General features: G+C 46.8%; 1 non-coding gene and 1 pseudogene across 1 annotated transcript; both read left to right on the top strand.

Moving 5' to 3' along the window:
- Window positions 1–16375, top strand: part of LOC112124981 — a 573457-nt pseudogene that overhangs the window by 155671 nt on the left and 401411 nt on the right.
- TRNAV-AAC lies at window positions 7612–7684 on the top strand. The gene has a single exon. It is a non-coding gene; the product is annotated as a tRNA-Val (tRNA).

The following is a 16375-nucleotide window of genomic DNA, read 5'->3' as shown; positions in this document are numbered from 1 at the left end:
CCTCCAAAGCCCAACTGCCGGAGCCCCGGGGAGCAAATCACTCCCATGGAATGCTGCTCTCTCCCGCTCTACACAGAGCAGGGGCAGTGGAAGCTTCCTTACAGTGGGGGGGGGGGGGCACCGTTGTCCGAACTGTCGCACTCCCATGACACACCTTCCCCAAGGACCCACACTCACACCAACTCTCCCCCCAAGGCCACACCCACAGAACGCCTCTTCCCCCCAAGACTCACCCTTTCCCCCCCTCCATCATTTGTCCTAACAGCTGGTAAAGGGTGGTGCGGCCATGGCCCTCTAAACCCTCTGTTCTAGCACCCCTGACACAGAGCTAAGCAGGCAACAGTGTGTATGTGTGTATGTGACAGAGACTGCTGTGCTGAGCTGAGCCAATGAGAGAAGTGGGGGCTGATGTCTGGGCCGTCCCCCTCCCTCTGCCTCAGGACTGGTTGCTTCCAGCAGCTGTCTGAACTTAGAAACAGTGTACCTACACACACACTCCGCCAACACACACACTGTCTCTCCCCCCACACAAACAGTCTCTACCCCACCACGCACATTGCAGTTGAAAAGCAGCTGGCAATCTAGTAGGATGCCCATGGAACAATGGGATAGAGAAACCTGCATTAAGTGATGCTGTACCAGCCCATGAAGCATTGCAAACCCTTCTCAAAACACCCTGCGGCCAGTTACACAGTGGGATAGCTACCCACAGTGCACTGCTCTCTGTGGCAATCCAAGAGTTGCTAGCGTGGATGCGCTCTGCCAACACAAGGGGTATAGTGTGGACATGCAACAGCTGTTTAATTAAAACACTTTAACTAAAGCGGCATAACTCTGTGGTGTAGACATAGCCTGAGAGTGAGACAAGACCCAGCTTTTTTGAAACTGAAGAACCACAACTTCCGCCATAGTTGGCAGAATTTGAACCTGTACAGGGAGACCCCCAATGGATTTCTAGTCCAGCGCCTTAACCACTTAGTCACAACTACTTGCTTTATGCATGTGGCTCACTACACTCTAGTTCTGTTCTCACTGACTGATCAATTACAATTCTTTCCTCAGACCAGCTTCCACAACACACTCACTGCTGTGCCATTGTGTGAGTGTGTCCATGGCTGAACTGCAAGAATTCCTGCCCATTTTCCTTCTGGCTGGAGCATGATGAGCATGACGAGCAGCGGGCAGGGCGGGTCTCAGGGGAGGGGCAAAGAGGTGTGAATGGCGGGCAGGGCAGGTCTCACGGGAGGGGACAGAGAGGTGGGGGGGTGGGCAGGGTGGGTCTCAGGGGAGGGGGCAGAGAGGTACGAGCAGTGGACAGCGCAGGTCTCAGGGGAGAGGCAGAGAGGTGAGGGCAGTGGGCAGGGGGGTCTCAGGGGAGGGGGCAGAGAGGTGGGGTGGTGGGCAGGTCAGGGGAGGGGTCAGAGAGGGGTGAATGGCGGGCAGGGGAGGGGGCAGCGAGGTGTGAGCGGTGGCCAGGGTGAGTCTCAGGGGAGGGAGCAGAGAAGTGTGGGCGGTGGGCAGACCTTGGGGTAGGGGATAGAGAGGCACAAGCAGCAGGCAAGGAGGCCTCGAGGGAGGAGAGGAGCGAGCAAAATGTGAAGGCACCATACTCACTATGTTGTCTAGGGACTCACTCATCCCTCCACAGCCATCCTGTCCTAAAGTTGGTCTAACACCTAAATTTTAGTATTAGGACCCAGGGCCCAGCCCACTTGTCTCCTGCCTAGCAAGTGCTATTGAATTGAGGGTGAGTCCCTCAGTCGGGGTCTGCCAAGCACAGTTCTGCTGCCCTCAATTCACACAACAAGGATAACAACCCTTTATTTCTCCTGCCCCAATAACATGGAGACTGGGAATCCAACACCAGCCAAAAGTGATCATTTCGGCAAGCAATCCAACATATTTCCAACATACTGTAAAACCCTCGTGCAGACTCATACACGAAACCTTGCAAGAAAAACTTTCTGGGGGGTCTGAAGCACCTGCTGCTGGAAGGAAGGAGGGAGCTGTGGGTTGGGATTGAGGGGCACTGGGAATAGGAGGAGGCTGTGGGTTGGGACAGAGGAGAAAGGTGAAGAGGAGTAGGCTCTGGTTGGGAGTGAGGAGCAGTGAGCATAGGAGGGGCTGTGGGTTGGGATTGTGGGGCACTGGGAATAGAGGGGACATGGGTTCAGGCTGAAGAGCATCCTCGTTTGGGGATCCAGCAGGACTAGCTAATTTTCCCATCATTTCACACCTTTACATCCAAACACGATGACTTACTGAATGAACCCTCCTCGTTCAGCCAGAAGATCTTGGGGCGGATGTAGGAGTCACTGGGTAAAATTCTCTGGACTCTGTTATGAATCAGGTCAGAGCAGAGGTACATAGTGATCTAGTCTGGCTGTAAAATCTATATATCAAGACCAAATATGGTGTAAATTAATCCTCAGAAACGGCTGTTCCCCACCCAGATCCCAGCAAAGGGCTCTCCAAGGAAGGGGGCTGTTTAGGAAGGAAAGAAGTAGGGTGACCAGATGGGATAAAGAAAATATCGGGACACATGGGGGGGAGGGGGCCCTGCCGGGGGAAAAAAAAAAAAAAAAAGCGGAGTCCTGCTGGCAGAGCAAGGGGGGAAAAAAAGCGGAGTCCCGGAGTCCCACCGGCAGAGGGAAAAAGAAAAAAAAAAGCGGAGTCCCGTCGGCAGAGCAAGCGGAAAAAACAAACAAACAAACAAACAAAAAACGGAGTCCTGCCAGCAGAGGAAAAAAAAAAGCGGAGTCTCGCCAGCGGAACAAATAAAAAACATGAGTGCAAAATATCGGGACAAACATTGGTCGGGACGTGGGACAAACGCCTAAAAATCGGGACGTTTGGTCACCCTAGAAAACAGAAAGATGTCCTTCTCTCCCTGGAGGAATTGGACTCTGCGCTTTGGACAGAAAGGAGGGGAAGGAAACAGCCACACAATGGCAATAGAACCTAAGAAATGAAACACAACAGGCTTCTGTGCACATTGATTCTGAACAGTGAACGAACCTGACTCCCGTATCATGAAAAGCCAAAAAGCCATTTCTTTCTATGGCCGGGAACACTAGGAGAAAAGAGTTCCAATAATTCCTGCCAGTTTACTTTTGAATTATTTTACATTATAAAGAAAATTGTAACAAAATTAGTCTGAACTTGAGCTGCCTGTTATTAAAGGCTGGTTCCCCAATTCATTTCCAACTGCTCTGCTAGAAACACCCCCAGGTGTCTGCTCACCCCAGGAAGAGGAAAAAGAGAAACCCCCACCCGGCACTGCCCTTGGCTCCAGGCTGCTGTCCCAGGGTGCGGGTGGGGTCTGACTGTTTTCTGCTGAGGAGGGAGCCTGTAGAGGCCTCTGATGCTGTGCTCCTAGCATTTGCCCAGCCCAGGCTGTCCTCTGCCTCAGCTGCTGCTCCCTGCATGCTCTAGAGTCAAACATGCAGGGCCCCCAGGCGAACAGAGGCTGGGACAGGGCAGCAGCCTGGGTTTGGCTGGGAAGATGCTGGGAGTTCTCGTTCCCTGAGAACTGGCCTGGCTCCCTTCTCAACAGCAAACAAGTCAATTCCACGCCCCCTCCCCAGAAAAATCAGCCTGGAGCCAAGGGCAGCATGGGACGATTCCCTTTATTTCCCACCAAGGCATGAGAGAACTCCGGGCATTTCTAGAAGATTTTATGAAACTGATGTGGGGAAACCAGCCTTTAATAACAGGCAGCTCACGTTTAAGCTAAGTGTTTTTAACAATTTTTAAAACATTAAATAACCCTTCAATCGTAGTGTCACCAGCCATAAAATTGCTTCAGTCTTATAGGTTCCCAAGTGCAAAACTAAACATCTCTTCAAATCCAAGGGAGTGATCAGTCAGTGTTCAGAGTCATCCCACATAAAAGAACCAGGTTGTGGTACATACTGGCCCCACCATGTGGCCATCGCTTTTCCCTCCTCTCTGTTAAAAGTTTTGGTATTTTGCACAGAAACTTTCTTCCCTCAGGAGAGACCTGGGAACCAGGGCTGCCAGCCAGATAAACACCTTTAAGAGGAGGTGTAACCTGTCAAAAAATGATCGCCCTTCTTCAGTTCAGTGACAGCCTGAAATGTTAAGTATCAGAGGGGTAGCCGTGTTAGTCTGAATCTGTAAAAAGCAACAGAGGGTCCTGTGGCACCTTTAAGACTAACAGAAGTATTGGGAGCATAAGCTTTCATGGGTAAGAACCTCACTTCTTCAAATGCAAGACAGGCTGCTGTCCCGGGGTGCAGGTGGGGACTGATTGTTTTCTGCTGAGGAGGGAGCCAGTATAGGCCTCTGGTGCTATCCTCCTAGCATCTGCCCAGCCCAGGCTGTCCTCTGCCTCAGCTGCTGCTCCCTGTGTGCTCTAGAGTCAAACCTGCAGGGACCCCAGGGGAACAGAGGCTGGGACAGGGCAGCAGCCTGGGTTGGGGCTGGGAAGTTGCTGGGAGTTCTCGTTCCCTGAGAACTGGCCTGGCTCCCTTCTCACCAGCAAACAAATCAATTCTACATCCCCTCCCTAGAAAAATCAGCCTGTGAAGTGAGGTTCTTACCCACGAAAGCTTATGCTCCCAATACTTCTGTTAGTCTTAAAGGTGCCACAGGACCCTCTCCTGAAATGTTACTTATCCCGGCAGAGCTGGAGGATTGAAAGCAGCTACATCAAACCCTGTGTAGCTAACAGGAATGAACACAAACACTCCCTTGTATCTGAAGAGATGTTTAGTTTTACCCTTGGTAAACTACAAGACTAAAGGGAAAGATGGTGGTGCCAGATATAGAGTGAAACACGAAACAATCATCATAGTTATGCCCATAGTGACTGCTAAATCTTTCTATATTCTTCTTATTATCATCAGTGTATTATTTTCTCTGGAGTCTAGACATTGACTATACCTTGACCAAGAAATTTGGATCTTGATAAAATAATTGACTGGCCCTGGTTAAAGCAATGGCCTTGACACCCACTTGGGTGTCCCCACGCAGGTTCAAGTACTAACAACAGTCACTGCCTTTTCGCCATAGCTTTTAATCAGGGCAATAAATTGAAAGGAACTCCTGTAAAATCATTTCCCAGCCCAAGTCCTTCACCCACATTCATGAGGGCACTGGGCCACCATGTGGACATTTCATTTCCCTCCTCAATTTCACACAGAGACACAATTTCATTTGCACAGATCCATGAACAGCAAAACCTCCCTCTGTCTCTTGTCTGAGCCAGGGCATTTAATTCTATTGAAACCTTCTCTCCTGCAATGGCAATGGTCAGACAGAGGGGACGTGGCCACCTTCACCTCTGACAGTGAGATATTGGCTCGGCTCTTTCTTTATGCTGCTGTTATAGTCCATGAAACATCAAGGATTGAATGCAAGGCTGAGTTCATGCACCAACCCCCTGAAAAATTTCAGTGCCCCAGAGAAATCCTGATCCCTGCTACTGGAATGATATGGTGGAGATTTGAATAGGAAAGGGACTGTCTGAATTGTCAAAGTGGGGAGTGAACAACAATCTATAGCAATGTCGTTAACCACAAACACACTCTAATCATGCTCCAGCTGGAAGGGAAATGGGCAGGAATTCTTGCTGTTCAGCCATGGACACACTTGCACTAATGCACAGCTGTGAGTGTGCTGGGGGAGCTGGTGTGAGCAAACAATTTGAAGTGACAATTCTGTGAGAACAGAATCATTGTATAGTAAAGGGCCTGGCCATAAAGTAGTTGTGGCCAAGTGATGAAGGCACTGGATTAACTATCCATTGGGGGCCTACCTATGCAGGTTTGAATCCTGCCAACTATGGAAATGTTAGTGTGTTGTCTTAGTGCCTGAGCATCCACAGTGCCAATTTGGAGCCACATCCTGTCTCACTCTTAAGCTGGCTACACTTAAAATGCTGTTGCGACACTGGTATAGGACTTTGAGGTAGACAATTGCTACAGTAAGCAGAGGAGTTCTCCGTCCCTCTGATAGCTACATTGATAGAACAATGTTTCCTTTCATTTAGCACTATCTAACCAGGACTTAGGTCAGCTTAACTATACTGGTTTGTGGTGTGTGGATTATTCACACCCTGAAAGACGTACTTGTTAGAGGGTTTATCCCTTCACCCTCCCATTCTCTGGTCCTTCTCACATGAACAGAGAGCAGCAATACCCAAAGTTCAAAGATGCAAACAATTCAATGTTGATTGGGGTAAACTTCCAGCAAGCAATGATTCCAATTTCCTTCCTCAGTATCCCCCTTCCTAGCTCAGACACCATAGAGCCTCGCCTGTCTCCTGTTCCCATCCCCCGACTTAGCAAAACATAATTCCAATTTCCCCCCACACTTCTTGATTGACTGCAGGCTATATAGTAAAACTTGGGTTCTGCTTAGCTATACCTTAACCAATCATTTTACTGAAATTTAACTAACCAATCCTAACATATTGTAATATTATTATCTAACCAATTATATCCCACCACCTTGATTGGTTTACACCCAACACATTAATTATACAGCAGACAGAAACAATCACAGAACCAGACAGAGATTAGACAGACAAACAATAGGGAAGTGGGGACTACAGTGATAGAACAACAAAAAAATGAGGATTTCAGACCCCAGCTATTGATAAGTGAGTTTTTGCCAGACAGGATGCTATCATGGTAGAGGTTGTGGGTGCTGGTTGCTTAACTATCTGGCCCATAGGGCAGGATTTTGAGGCTCACCATTACTTTCTCAGAATGCTAGCAACCATCTTTTGTTCACTTAAAACTTGAGCAGGGAGATTACAACATCTCAGAACTCATGGAGCTCCAGGAAACCTGTAACTTTAGGTCTGGGTGAGTGTATCTAAAAATCAGCTGTGCTATAGAAGGTCTTTAGGAGTTGAAAGAGATGTGCCATTTTGACCTCCCTAAAGAGTTCATCAAATATTAATGAAAACTAGCATTGATTAGTCACATTCTTTGTAGCATTAGGATGGTGGACTGGTCTAAAGCACCAATTTTAAAACTCTTTTTTCCTATCTCTTGGGTGTTCTGGTCTCTGCATAGAGACATGGTTTCAAATCCCACTTCTGACATGACCATTTTCTTCTATCTGGAGAAAATGGCCTCACTTCAATCTCCTTTGGAACAATAGAACACCATTTGCTTAGCATTTCTATTACAGTAGTTGCGAGAGAAGTTCCAAACCAGGGGGAAACACTGCATTTTCTCTCTACTGATCAATTTTTGTCTTCCTTCATTCCAAGCCATTTTCTCAAATACATCCATATTTCCCACATTTTTTTGTTTAGTGTGCTGGGGGAGCTGGTGTGAGCAAACAATTTGCTTTTATGAAACTTTAGGTTCATCATTTAATTGCCACACAACTGTACTTATGAAGTAAAGTGAAACACAACATTTTTTTGGATATTTTTCCAGAAGAGTTTTGCTTTCTGACCTGGAATTGAACCTGGGCTATGCGAGGGGGACAATGCTACTCCCTTTTCTTGACTCATCCAAACACCATAAGTTCTTGGTGCCCTTTGTTTCCCTGTTCTTCAAAGGGAATCAGCTAGTGTAGTGGCTCCTGAGAGAGCCTTAGAAAAGGACCCAAAAGTGACCATAGGTGGTTTCTGTAGAGTAGTGGTTATCACAGTTGTCTAACACGCAAAAGGTCCCTGGTTCAAAACCAGGCAGAAACAGTGCTGCTTTCCCTTCGCTGGTTTTCTATCACTCCAAGTCCTTTCTCAACTACATCCATAACTTCTATGCTTTCTTCCTTGTTATTTTTTTCCTTTCATGGAGCTTTAAGTTCAAAAGGAGAGGGTTAGCTGGCATTTTGAGGGAAGGAATAGACCATCATTTGGGAGACTGCAAGCTACATAACAAATCTGAGTGTAGAAGAATCCCAACCCTTTGTCCTGCGTATTTAGCTCCCAACCAGCAGTTTCCCCCTCACTTTTCTTTATGTTGAGCTAACTACAAACAGCCTAGTGTATCCTTTTCATGTCAGAGAAATCTATTGACTGATGATCACATTTCCACTACTTTTCTGGCTAGGCAGAGTTGGGGGTGTGAGGAATCAGAACATAATAATTGGAACTCTCTAACCCACCCTTTTAACATACAACATCACATTCCCCTTTTTAAATAACGTTTTTCCCATAATATTTTTGAACTCTCATCATCTTGCATGTCTTCAAATGATGTTAAAGCAAGCTCTGAGCTACAAATTTCCTTACTGTTCCACTGGTATTTTAGCGCAGTATATTGATTTTTCTTGACATCTTGTTTTACTCTCAGGCTGGTTTTTATAAATCATCACAAATGCAGTAACGAGGAGTTAGATAAATATACAAGAAATGAATACAGTGTGATCCACTCGATAGGCAGAGAGCTGACCGTCCGCAGCCTGAAACAATCTCCATGAGAATAAAGAGGGCTGGGAAGGATATGACAATCACAGTGTAGAAGGTGCCCTAAGGCTGCTTTTTTGCAAGTTGAGATTCCTTTTCTGACATTTGCCTTCTGTCTTTGTTCCTTCGCTCTCCAGCTAGCAAACAGGGGCTATTACAAGGCTGGTTAGATGCTACTTTCTAGACCAGAGAGCTGGGGTTGATTTAGCATGCTCTTGCCATCAGCTGGTCAGAGAAACCAGGGAGGGAGGGTGACATTTCCACCAGGGGGAGGTGCTGTTGGACTCATCTAGTGGGGGAGAGTCTGAAAAAGCTTCTCAGCTCCCAGAGACGGGACAGACATGCCAGTTCCCCACACGCCACACACATTCAGGTCCTCCTGGGGAAAAACTCAAAAGAAGCCTGGCCCCAGGAGTGTCAGAGAAGGGAATCACTGTTTGCCTTAAGAGGTGGGTGAGGGAAACCTGCAGGTACATAGATCCCTCCAACGTCTGATATAACCATTTGTGAGGAAGGTCTGGGGAAGCCGAGGAGGACAAGGAGAGGGGAAAAGGACTTGCAGCTGTTGTTCAATCACCATGCTCCCAGCAGAAGGGTCTGGGGGGGTTCAGCACTTTGGCTGCTAGTTGAGGACACAGAACTCAGAAGATGGGAAAGCTCAGAGCCCCGTTACATGGAGTCAGAATGAGATCAGCTCACACTGAGGGGGAGCAACACCCCTCCCTTGGTCTCTATGCCAGAGCTCCTATCAACTCAGTGTCCTTCCGGGAAGAGTGTCCAGGTAGGCTGCCGAGAGGGTTGTGATTGGGTAAATGAGGGCAGAGGAGGATTGTTCCTCATGGGTTTTCTTTGTGTTGCTCTGTGATCCTGCTGGAGGAAGCATCATTTGAGTTTGTTTCAGTGGCTTGGGTTGGGCTCAGGTTGTGACCCTGAGCACAGGAGTTCCTACACTCTCTGCTCTTAGCCCCTCAGGGAGTGGACAATGGAACAGTTTCAGAAGTTGGATAGAAAGTAGCTTAAGAAAGTGTAGTATAAGCGAGAAGAAAAACATCATCATTTCCCTAGTGGTTAGGATTTGGCACTGCCATGGCCTGGGTTCGATTCTCAGTCAGGGAAAAGTGGTTTTATATTTTTTTTAAAAAAAACCTTCAGTTATTCTTCACTTGCAATTTAAACAATTCCATGGTTTTTCCTGGTTCCCCCATCTTCTACATGATGTTGGGAAGGGCTTTGGAGACCATATAAAAATTAAAAAGAACAGGAGTACTTGTGGCACCTGAGAGACTAAGAAATTTATTTGAGCATAAGCTTTCATGGGCTACATCCCACTTCTTCGGATGCATAGAATGGAACATATATCGAGGAGATATATATACACATACAGAAAGCATGAAAAGGTGGAAGTTGTCTTACCAACTCTGAGAAGTAGGTCTGCCACTAAACCACATTTCCTTTCATCAGTAGCTACCTGAAGAAGGTAGTAACCAGTTGGCAACAGGAGAAAGGCCCATTGTCTATGCTTAGAACACTTCAGCAGCTAGACCTCAGGAATGGAAGAGGCTAATAGTCACTTTCTCAGGGATGGTTACTTTCAAAGACTTGTATATAGAGTGGGATGAAATTTTTTTGGATGAATATTTTATTTGCTGAAATATTTTGGTTGACCCAAAATGATTTTTTGGTTTTGTTTCATCAAGAAAATTGGAAAAAATATTCATCTTGGTTCAACCTGAATGTCTATTATTGTTATTATAATGTTGGTTTGGCTAGCTAGCAAGGGGGAAAAATCCCACCTTTTCATGCTCTCTGTATGTGTATATATATCTCCTCAATAAAGTTCCATTCTATGCATCCGAAGAAGTGGGCTGTTGCCCATGAAAGCTTATGCTCAAATAAATTTGTTAGTCTCTAAGGTGCCACAAGTACTTCTGTTCTTTTTGCGGATACAGACTAACACGGCTGCCACTCTGAAACCTATAAAAATTAAAGCTTCCCACCGACTAGTAACAGAATATGGCATGTTTCCACTGTACACCCCACAGTCCAGGCTGCATGCCCTTTTACATAAATAGACATGTGCAAATTATTTCCCCCCCTTGCTAGGTAGCCTAACCAACATTATGTAACCCTTCTGCCAGGCCAAGTGATAGCAGCAAGGGCCGGGTTCAGTACATAGGGGTCCCTTCCCAACAGCGTGACACAGAACCAGCTCGAGCCCCCACCCAGTGACCTGGGAAAATCTTACACACACCCCTGGGCGCCTCGAAGAGGCAATACTTCCCCTCTCGCAAGCACAGAGCCTTGGTGTAGCAGAAAAATGTTTAATAACATGAGGTAAACGACATAGCATTAAATTGGGAAAACACCACAACTAGAGTTCATAGACCAAACCATGAGCGAAGACCCACCCCAGCAAATTGGGCCGTGTCCTTTCCCGTTGGTTCTTGAAACCAGCAACCAAAGTCCCAAAAGTCCAACAACCCCAAAGTCTCTTGGGTCCAGCAACCCAAGAATCACCAAAGTCCCAAAAGTCCAACAACCCCCCAAAGTCTCTGTCCCTGGTCAGTGCAGCCCCAGAGTTCAGGGGGGAGGGGCGCAGGGTGTTAAGGGGCACCTTACGTGATCCGAGACCAACCGGCCGCCTCTCCGTGGGGTTCCGCCGCAGCCTTCACCACGAGCCGCTCCACTCCACCTGCTGTCCCGTGAGCCGCTCCTGCCGTCCCACGAACTGCTCTGCTCTGCTCACCGACCTGTGAGCCGCCCGGCTCCACTCCGCTCCAACCGTCCCCGCAAGGCTCCGCTCTGCCAGCTGCTCCTCCAGCTGCTCTGCTCCGCTCCGCTCACCGACCTGTGAGCCGCTCAGCTCCGCTCTGCTCTGCTCCAACCATCCTCGCGAGGCTCCACTCGGCTAGCTGCTCCTCCAGCTGTCCCCGCAAACTGCTCCGCCAGCCGCTTAGCAATTCAGGCTCCCCCACTAGTTAACACAGCCTCAGTGATCTCAGCTCTTAGTAACTTTAGCTCTTTTGTGATTTCAGCTCATAGTGATTTCAGCTCATAGTAGGGGAGCCCCAGTGCTGGAGCACTAGTGGCCCAAAGTGAACTCAGCTCAGCAGCCTGTAACTAGACTCCTAAGGGAATCAAAGTTAGCTCTGACATTCAACAGTGGAGAGAGGAGAAGGTGCAATTGGTGTTTCAGGCTCACGCAGGGGCCCCACACCACCAGGTACCAATACCTGCCCCCAACCTCTCTCAATTCACTGGGTTTTGTAACCCATGCCCCTTGACAAGCAAATGCTACTTAGGTAATGGTGACGGATTCACTCAGTCCTTCTGTCATACAACAGTTCCACTGGCCTTGATTCACAGAATCAGGGTAACAAAACTTTATTCTTCCTGCCCCAATAACAGAGAAACTGGGGATCCCACACCAGCCAAAGTAACCACTTTCAGTTGCTGTGGGCTCATGCTAGGCGTGTGGGTGTGCCTATGCAAACAAGATCCGCCCCTGGAGTTCTTTTCCACACTCGCCATAATTCACCACCAGATGTCAGGGTAGAGCTCATCCTGACTCTGCTTACAATTATAATAACAATAATAATAACCTACTTCTATCCCTCTGCCCAAATAGGGGTGTTTTTTTCACATTGCATGTAAAAATACAATAAATGCATTTTGTTGGTATCTAAACCTGAGATCAAGATGAAACATTGTGATTGTAAGTCAATGAGAAAATCTCTGCTGAGTTCTACAGAAGGAAGGTTTTCTCATCAGGTTCTCACACAAGATAAAAGTTCTGAAGGTTCTTAGAGCTTCCAGACACAGAGGCCAGAATTTTCAGAAGGTCTCACACCCACCCCTAGAGCCAGATTTTCAGAAGAACTCATCTGCCATTTGGGCAACAAAAATTTTGGCCAGGTTTTCAGAAAGGCTGAGCTATTTTGAAAACAAAAGGTGGTAGCAGTTGTGGGTGCTGGTTGCTTGGCCGTCTGGCTAACCATGCAGGAGTTTGAGGTTCACCATTACTCTTCTTCATCTTTTATTCACTTAAAAAGTGAGCAGGAAGACTACATATAAAAATCAGCTGTGCTTTAGAAGTTCTCTAGAAGTTGAAAGAGATGTGCCATCTCTGCCTCCCTAAAGAATTCATAACAAGTAAAGAAAACTAAGATTGATAAATGGCTTGACTAAGAGGGTCAGGCTGGCCGAGAGGTCTACTGCATCAAACTCAAGGCTGTGTCTTTCTGTCATTTGTATTCTGGGTTCTATTTGGAGATGGGTGTTCAAATTCTCCTTCTGACACAAGCATTGCCTTCTACCTGAAGAAATAGACTCATTTCAACCTCTCCTATAACACCAACTGCTTAGCATTTCTATGATAGAAGTTGGAGGGAAATCAAACATCTTTCAAAGTGTTAGATGGTGCATATTTGGGTAAATTCCAACCTCCTTATCCAGAAAAAACTTGGGGAGGCAGGCTTGGCTGCTCAATATACAGGAGAAGGGTGCAGGACATTGACAGTGTAGAATGTGAGACTCACAATCTGTGGTTTTGAGTTGTAAGTGGGAGCCCTAAGTTGTGTGCGCTGAGAGTTATCTCCTTGCTTTCCATTTATGGTCAGAGAGGGATATTATAACCAAGTGCTCTGGCAAAACTTTCCCCACGGCCTGCTCAGTGAAACCTATGGTGGGAAACTTTCCATGTATTTGACTGCATTTTGATTTCTTGTATTGTTGGATGAAGCCCAAAGAGATGGAAGGGAAATGTCCATGGAAAACTTGGACATTGCTTTTTCTCCAAAAAAAGGCCGGTATTACTTAGACACTATTGCTTCTAGTATTCCTGTGGAATCTGAGGCTAGCCGAAGAATTTCTGTCTATCCCAGAGAGAACCATTCCATTGTAAACACAAATGAAATGAGATCTGCATGTCGAGTCAGCACCTATTAAAAATATTTACTGAGAAAAAAGCCATTCTTTGCCTTGTTGATAAGGACAAGGAGCCCTCTTTTCCTTTCAATTTCAAATGCGGAATTGAACCCAGGCCATGACCATTAAAAAACCAGAGCCCACCATTTAAAGCACCAGGTAGGGCTGTTTCTTTCAACTAGATTTGGCTTTCTCAGATTCCTGTTTCGCCAATGTCAGATGCTGGTCCATTCTCCATTGCCCTGAGCCCAAAAAACAGATGACATGGTGTCACAAACTCAAATTATGCTTCAGGTTCCTCCATCAGCATCACAGGAGCAAAACAAAGCAATCACCAGAGGAGCAATTCTCCTCTGCTTTCATTTACCCCAGTGCAATCCTCTCCACTTCTTCTGTTTATAATCTGGAAGCTCTGTCAGGGGGAAAAAATCATTGACAGTATTTCTGGGATAGAAACCCAGAGAAGGGGGTTGATGTCACCTGATGGGATGCTGATTCATTATAACGGGTCTTTTGGTTTTAGTTGCCCCGTAGCATAGCTCTCATTTTGTTAGCTCTATACTCTCAGGAAACTGATAAAGGGCTGAACCCTGCTTCTCTCGGGCCACTGGGAGCATGGTGATTGCACACCAGCTGCAAGACCTTCTGTCCTCTCTTTGTCCTCCTCGGCTACCCCAGATGGCTTCATCAAACGGTGGAGGGACCTAAGGACCTGCAGGTTTCCCTCACCCACCTCTTGAGGCAAACAGTGATTCCCTTCTCTGACACTTCTGGGGCCACATTTTCTTTGAGGAGCTTCTCCCCAGGGGGTCTAATGTCCTGCAAAAATGTGTGTGTGGCTTGGGGGGAACCGAATTGTCTACCCCCTCTCTGGGAGCTGAGAAGCTTTCTGACTATCCCCCAAAGAGCATCTCCCCCTGGTGGGAGAATACTAAATTTTACCCTCCCGTACTCATTTCTCTGACCAGCTGGTAGATCAACCCCAGTTGTCTGGTCTAGAATCCAGCATCTAACCTGCCTTGTAATAGCCCCTGTTTGCTAGCTGGAGAGTGAAGGAACGAAGACAGAAGGCAAATGTCAGAAAAGGAATCTCAACTTGCAAAGAAACTTCCTTAGGGCTCCTGCTACATTGTGACTGTGCCTTTGAAGAGCTGCTGTAGACAGCCTGGCTAGCTCAGTTGGTAGAGCATCAGAGGGGTAGCCATGTTAGTCTGGATCTGTAAAAGCAGCAAAGAGTCCTGTGGCACCTTATAGACTAACAGAGGTATTGGAGCATGAGCTTTCGTGGGTGAATACCCACTTCGTCGGATGCATGTAGTGGAAATTTCCAGAGGCAGGTATAAATATGCAAGCAAGAGTGAGTCAGGCTAGAGATAACAAGGTTAGTTCAATCGGGGGGGGATGAGGCCCTCTTCTAGCAGTTGAGGTGTGAACACCAAGGGAGGAGAAACTGCTTTTGTAGTTGGCTAGCCATTCACAGTCTTTGTTTAATTCTGAGCTGATGGTGTCAAATTTGCAGATGAACTGAAGCTCAGCAGTTTCTCTTTGAAGTCTGGTCCTGACGTTTTTTTGCTGCAGGATGGCTACCTTTAAATCTGCTATTGTGTGTCCAGAGAGATTGAATTGTTCTCCTACAGGTTTTTGTATATTGCCATTCCTAATATCTGATTTGTGTCCATTTATCCTTTTACGTAGGGACTGTCCAGTTTGGCCGATGTACATAGCAGAGGGACATTGTTGGCATATGATGGCGTATATTACATTGGTGGAAGTGCAGGTGAATGAACTGGTGATGGTGTGGCTGATCTGATTAGGTCCTGTGATGGTGTCGCCGGTGTAGATATGTGGGCAGAGTTGGCATCGAGGTTTGTTGCATGGATTGGTTCCTGAGTTAGAGTTACTACGGTGCGGTGTGTAGTTACTGGTGAGAATATGCTTCAGGTTGGCGGGTTGTCTGTGGGCGAGGACTGGCCTGCCACCCAAGGCCTGTGAAAGTGAGGGATCGTTGTCCAGGATGGGTTGTAGATCACTGATGATGCGTTGGAGAGGTTTTAGCTGGGGACTGTATGTGATGGCCAGTGGAGTTCTGTTGGTTTCTTTCTTGGGCTTGTCTTGCAGTAGGAGGCTTCTGGGTACACGTCTGGCTCTGTTGATCTGTTTCCTTATTTCCTCGTGCGGGTATCGTAGTTTTGAGAATGCTTGGTGAAGACTTTGTAGGTGTTGGTCTCTACACTGTGATTGTGCCTTTGAAGCAGCACTGTAAACAGCCTGGCTAGCTCAGTTAGTAGAGCATATGATTCTTAATCTTAGGGTCGTGGGTTTAAGCCCCACATTGGGGGCTTCATCTTGCTGCCTTAAGTGTGCTTTTTTTGTGTATTTGACAAGCCCAAAATAAAATGCACTCTCTTCCTTCTCAACAATCTTATGCAGTAAATGGCTCTTCCTGTTAGCTTAGATAGAACAAGAAGAGAGAACAAACTGACATTTCCATCTATTCAAGGGAGACCATCATAGGACATAACCACATCAGCCACACCATCAGGGTCTGGTTCACCTGCACATCTACTAATGTGATATATGCCATCATGTGCCAGCAATGCCCCTCGGCCATGTATATTGGACAAACCGGACAGTGTCTACACAAAAGAATAAATAAATACAAATCAGACATGGAGAATTGTAACGTTCAAAAACCAGTAGGAGAGCACTTCAATCTCCCTGGACACTCAATAACAGACTTAAAAGTGGCCATTTTTCAACAAAAAAAACCCTTAAAAAACAGACTTCAACAAGAAACTGCAGAACTGGAATTAATTTGCAAACTGGAAACCATCAAATTAGGCCTGAATAAAGGCTGGGAGTGGCCGGGTCACTACAAAAATAATTTTCCCTCTGATACTCACACCTTCTTGTCAACTGTTGGAAAAGCGATACATCCACCCTAATTGAATTGGCCTTGTTAGCACTGATCCCCCCTCCACACACACACTCATTAAGGCAAGTTCCATCTTTTCATGTGCTGTGTATTTATACCTTCCTACTGTATTTTCA

This window comes from Terrapene carolina, unplaced genomic scaffold, assembly GCF_002925995.2.
Source record: "Terrapene carolina triunguis isolate 2854851 unplaced genomic scaffold, T_m_triunguis-2.0 Scaffold638, whole genome shotgun sequence".
In the NCBI taxonomy this organism is placed as follows: Eukaryota; Metazoa; Chordata; order Testudines; family Emydidae; genus Terrapene; species Terrapene triunguis.
Note: the sequence above shows the minus strand (reverse complement) of the source record. Positions and strands in the feature narration are given on the sequence as shown.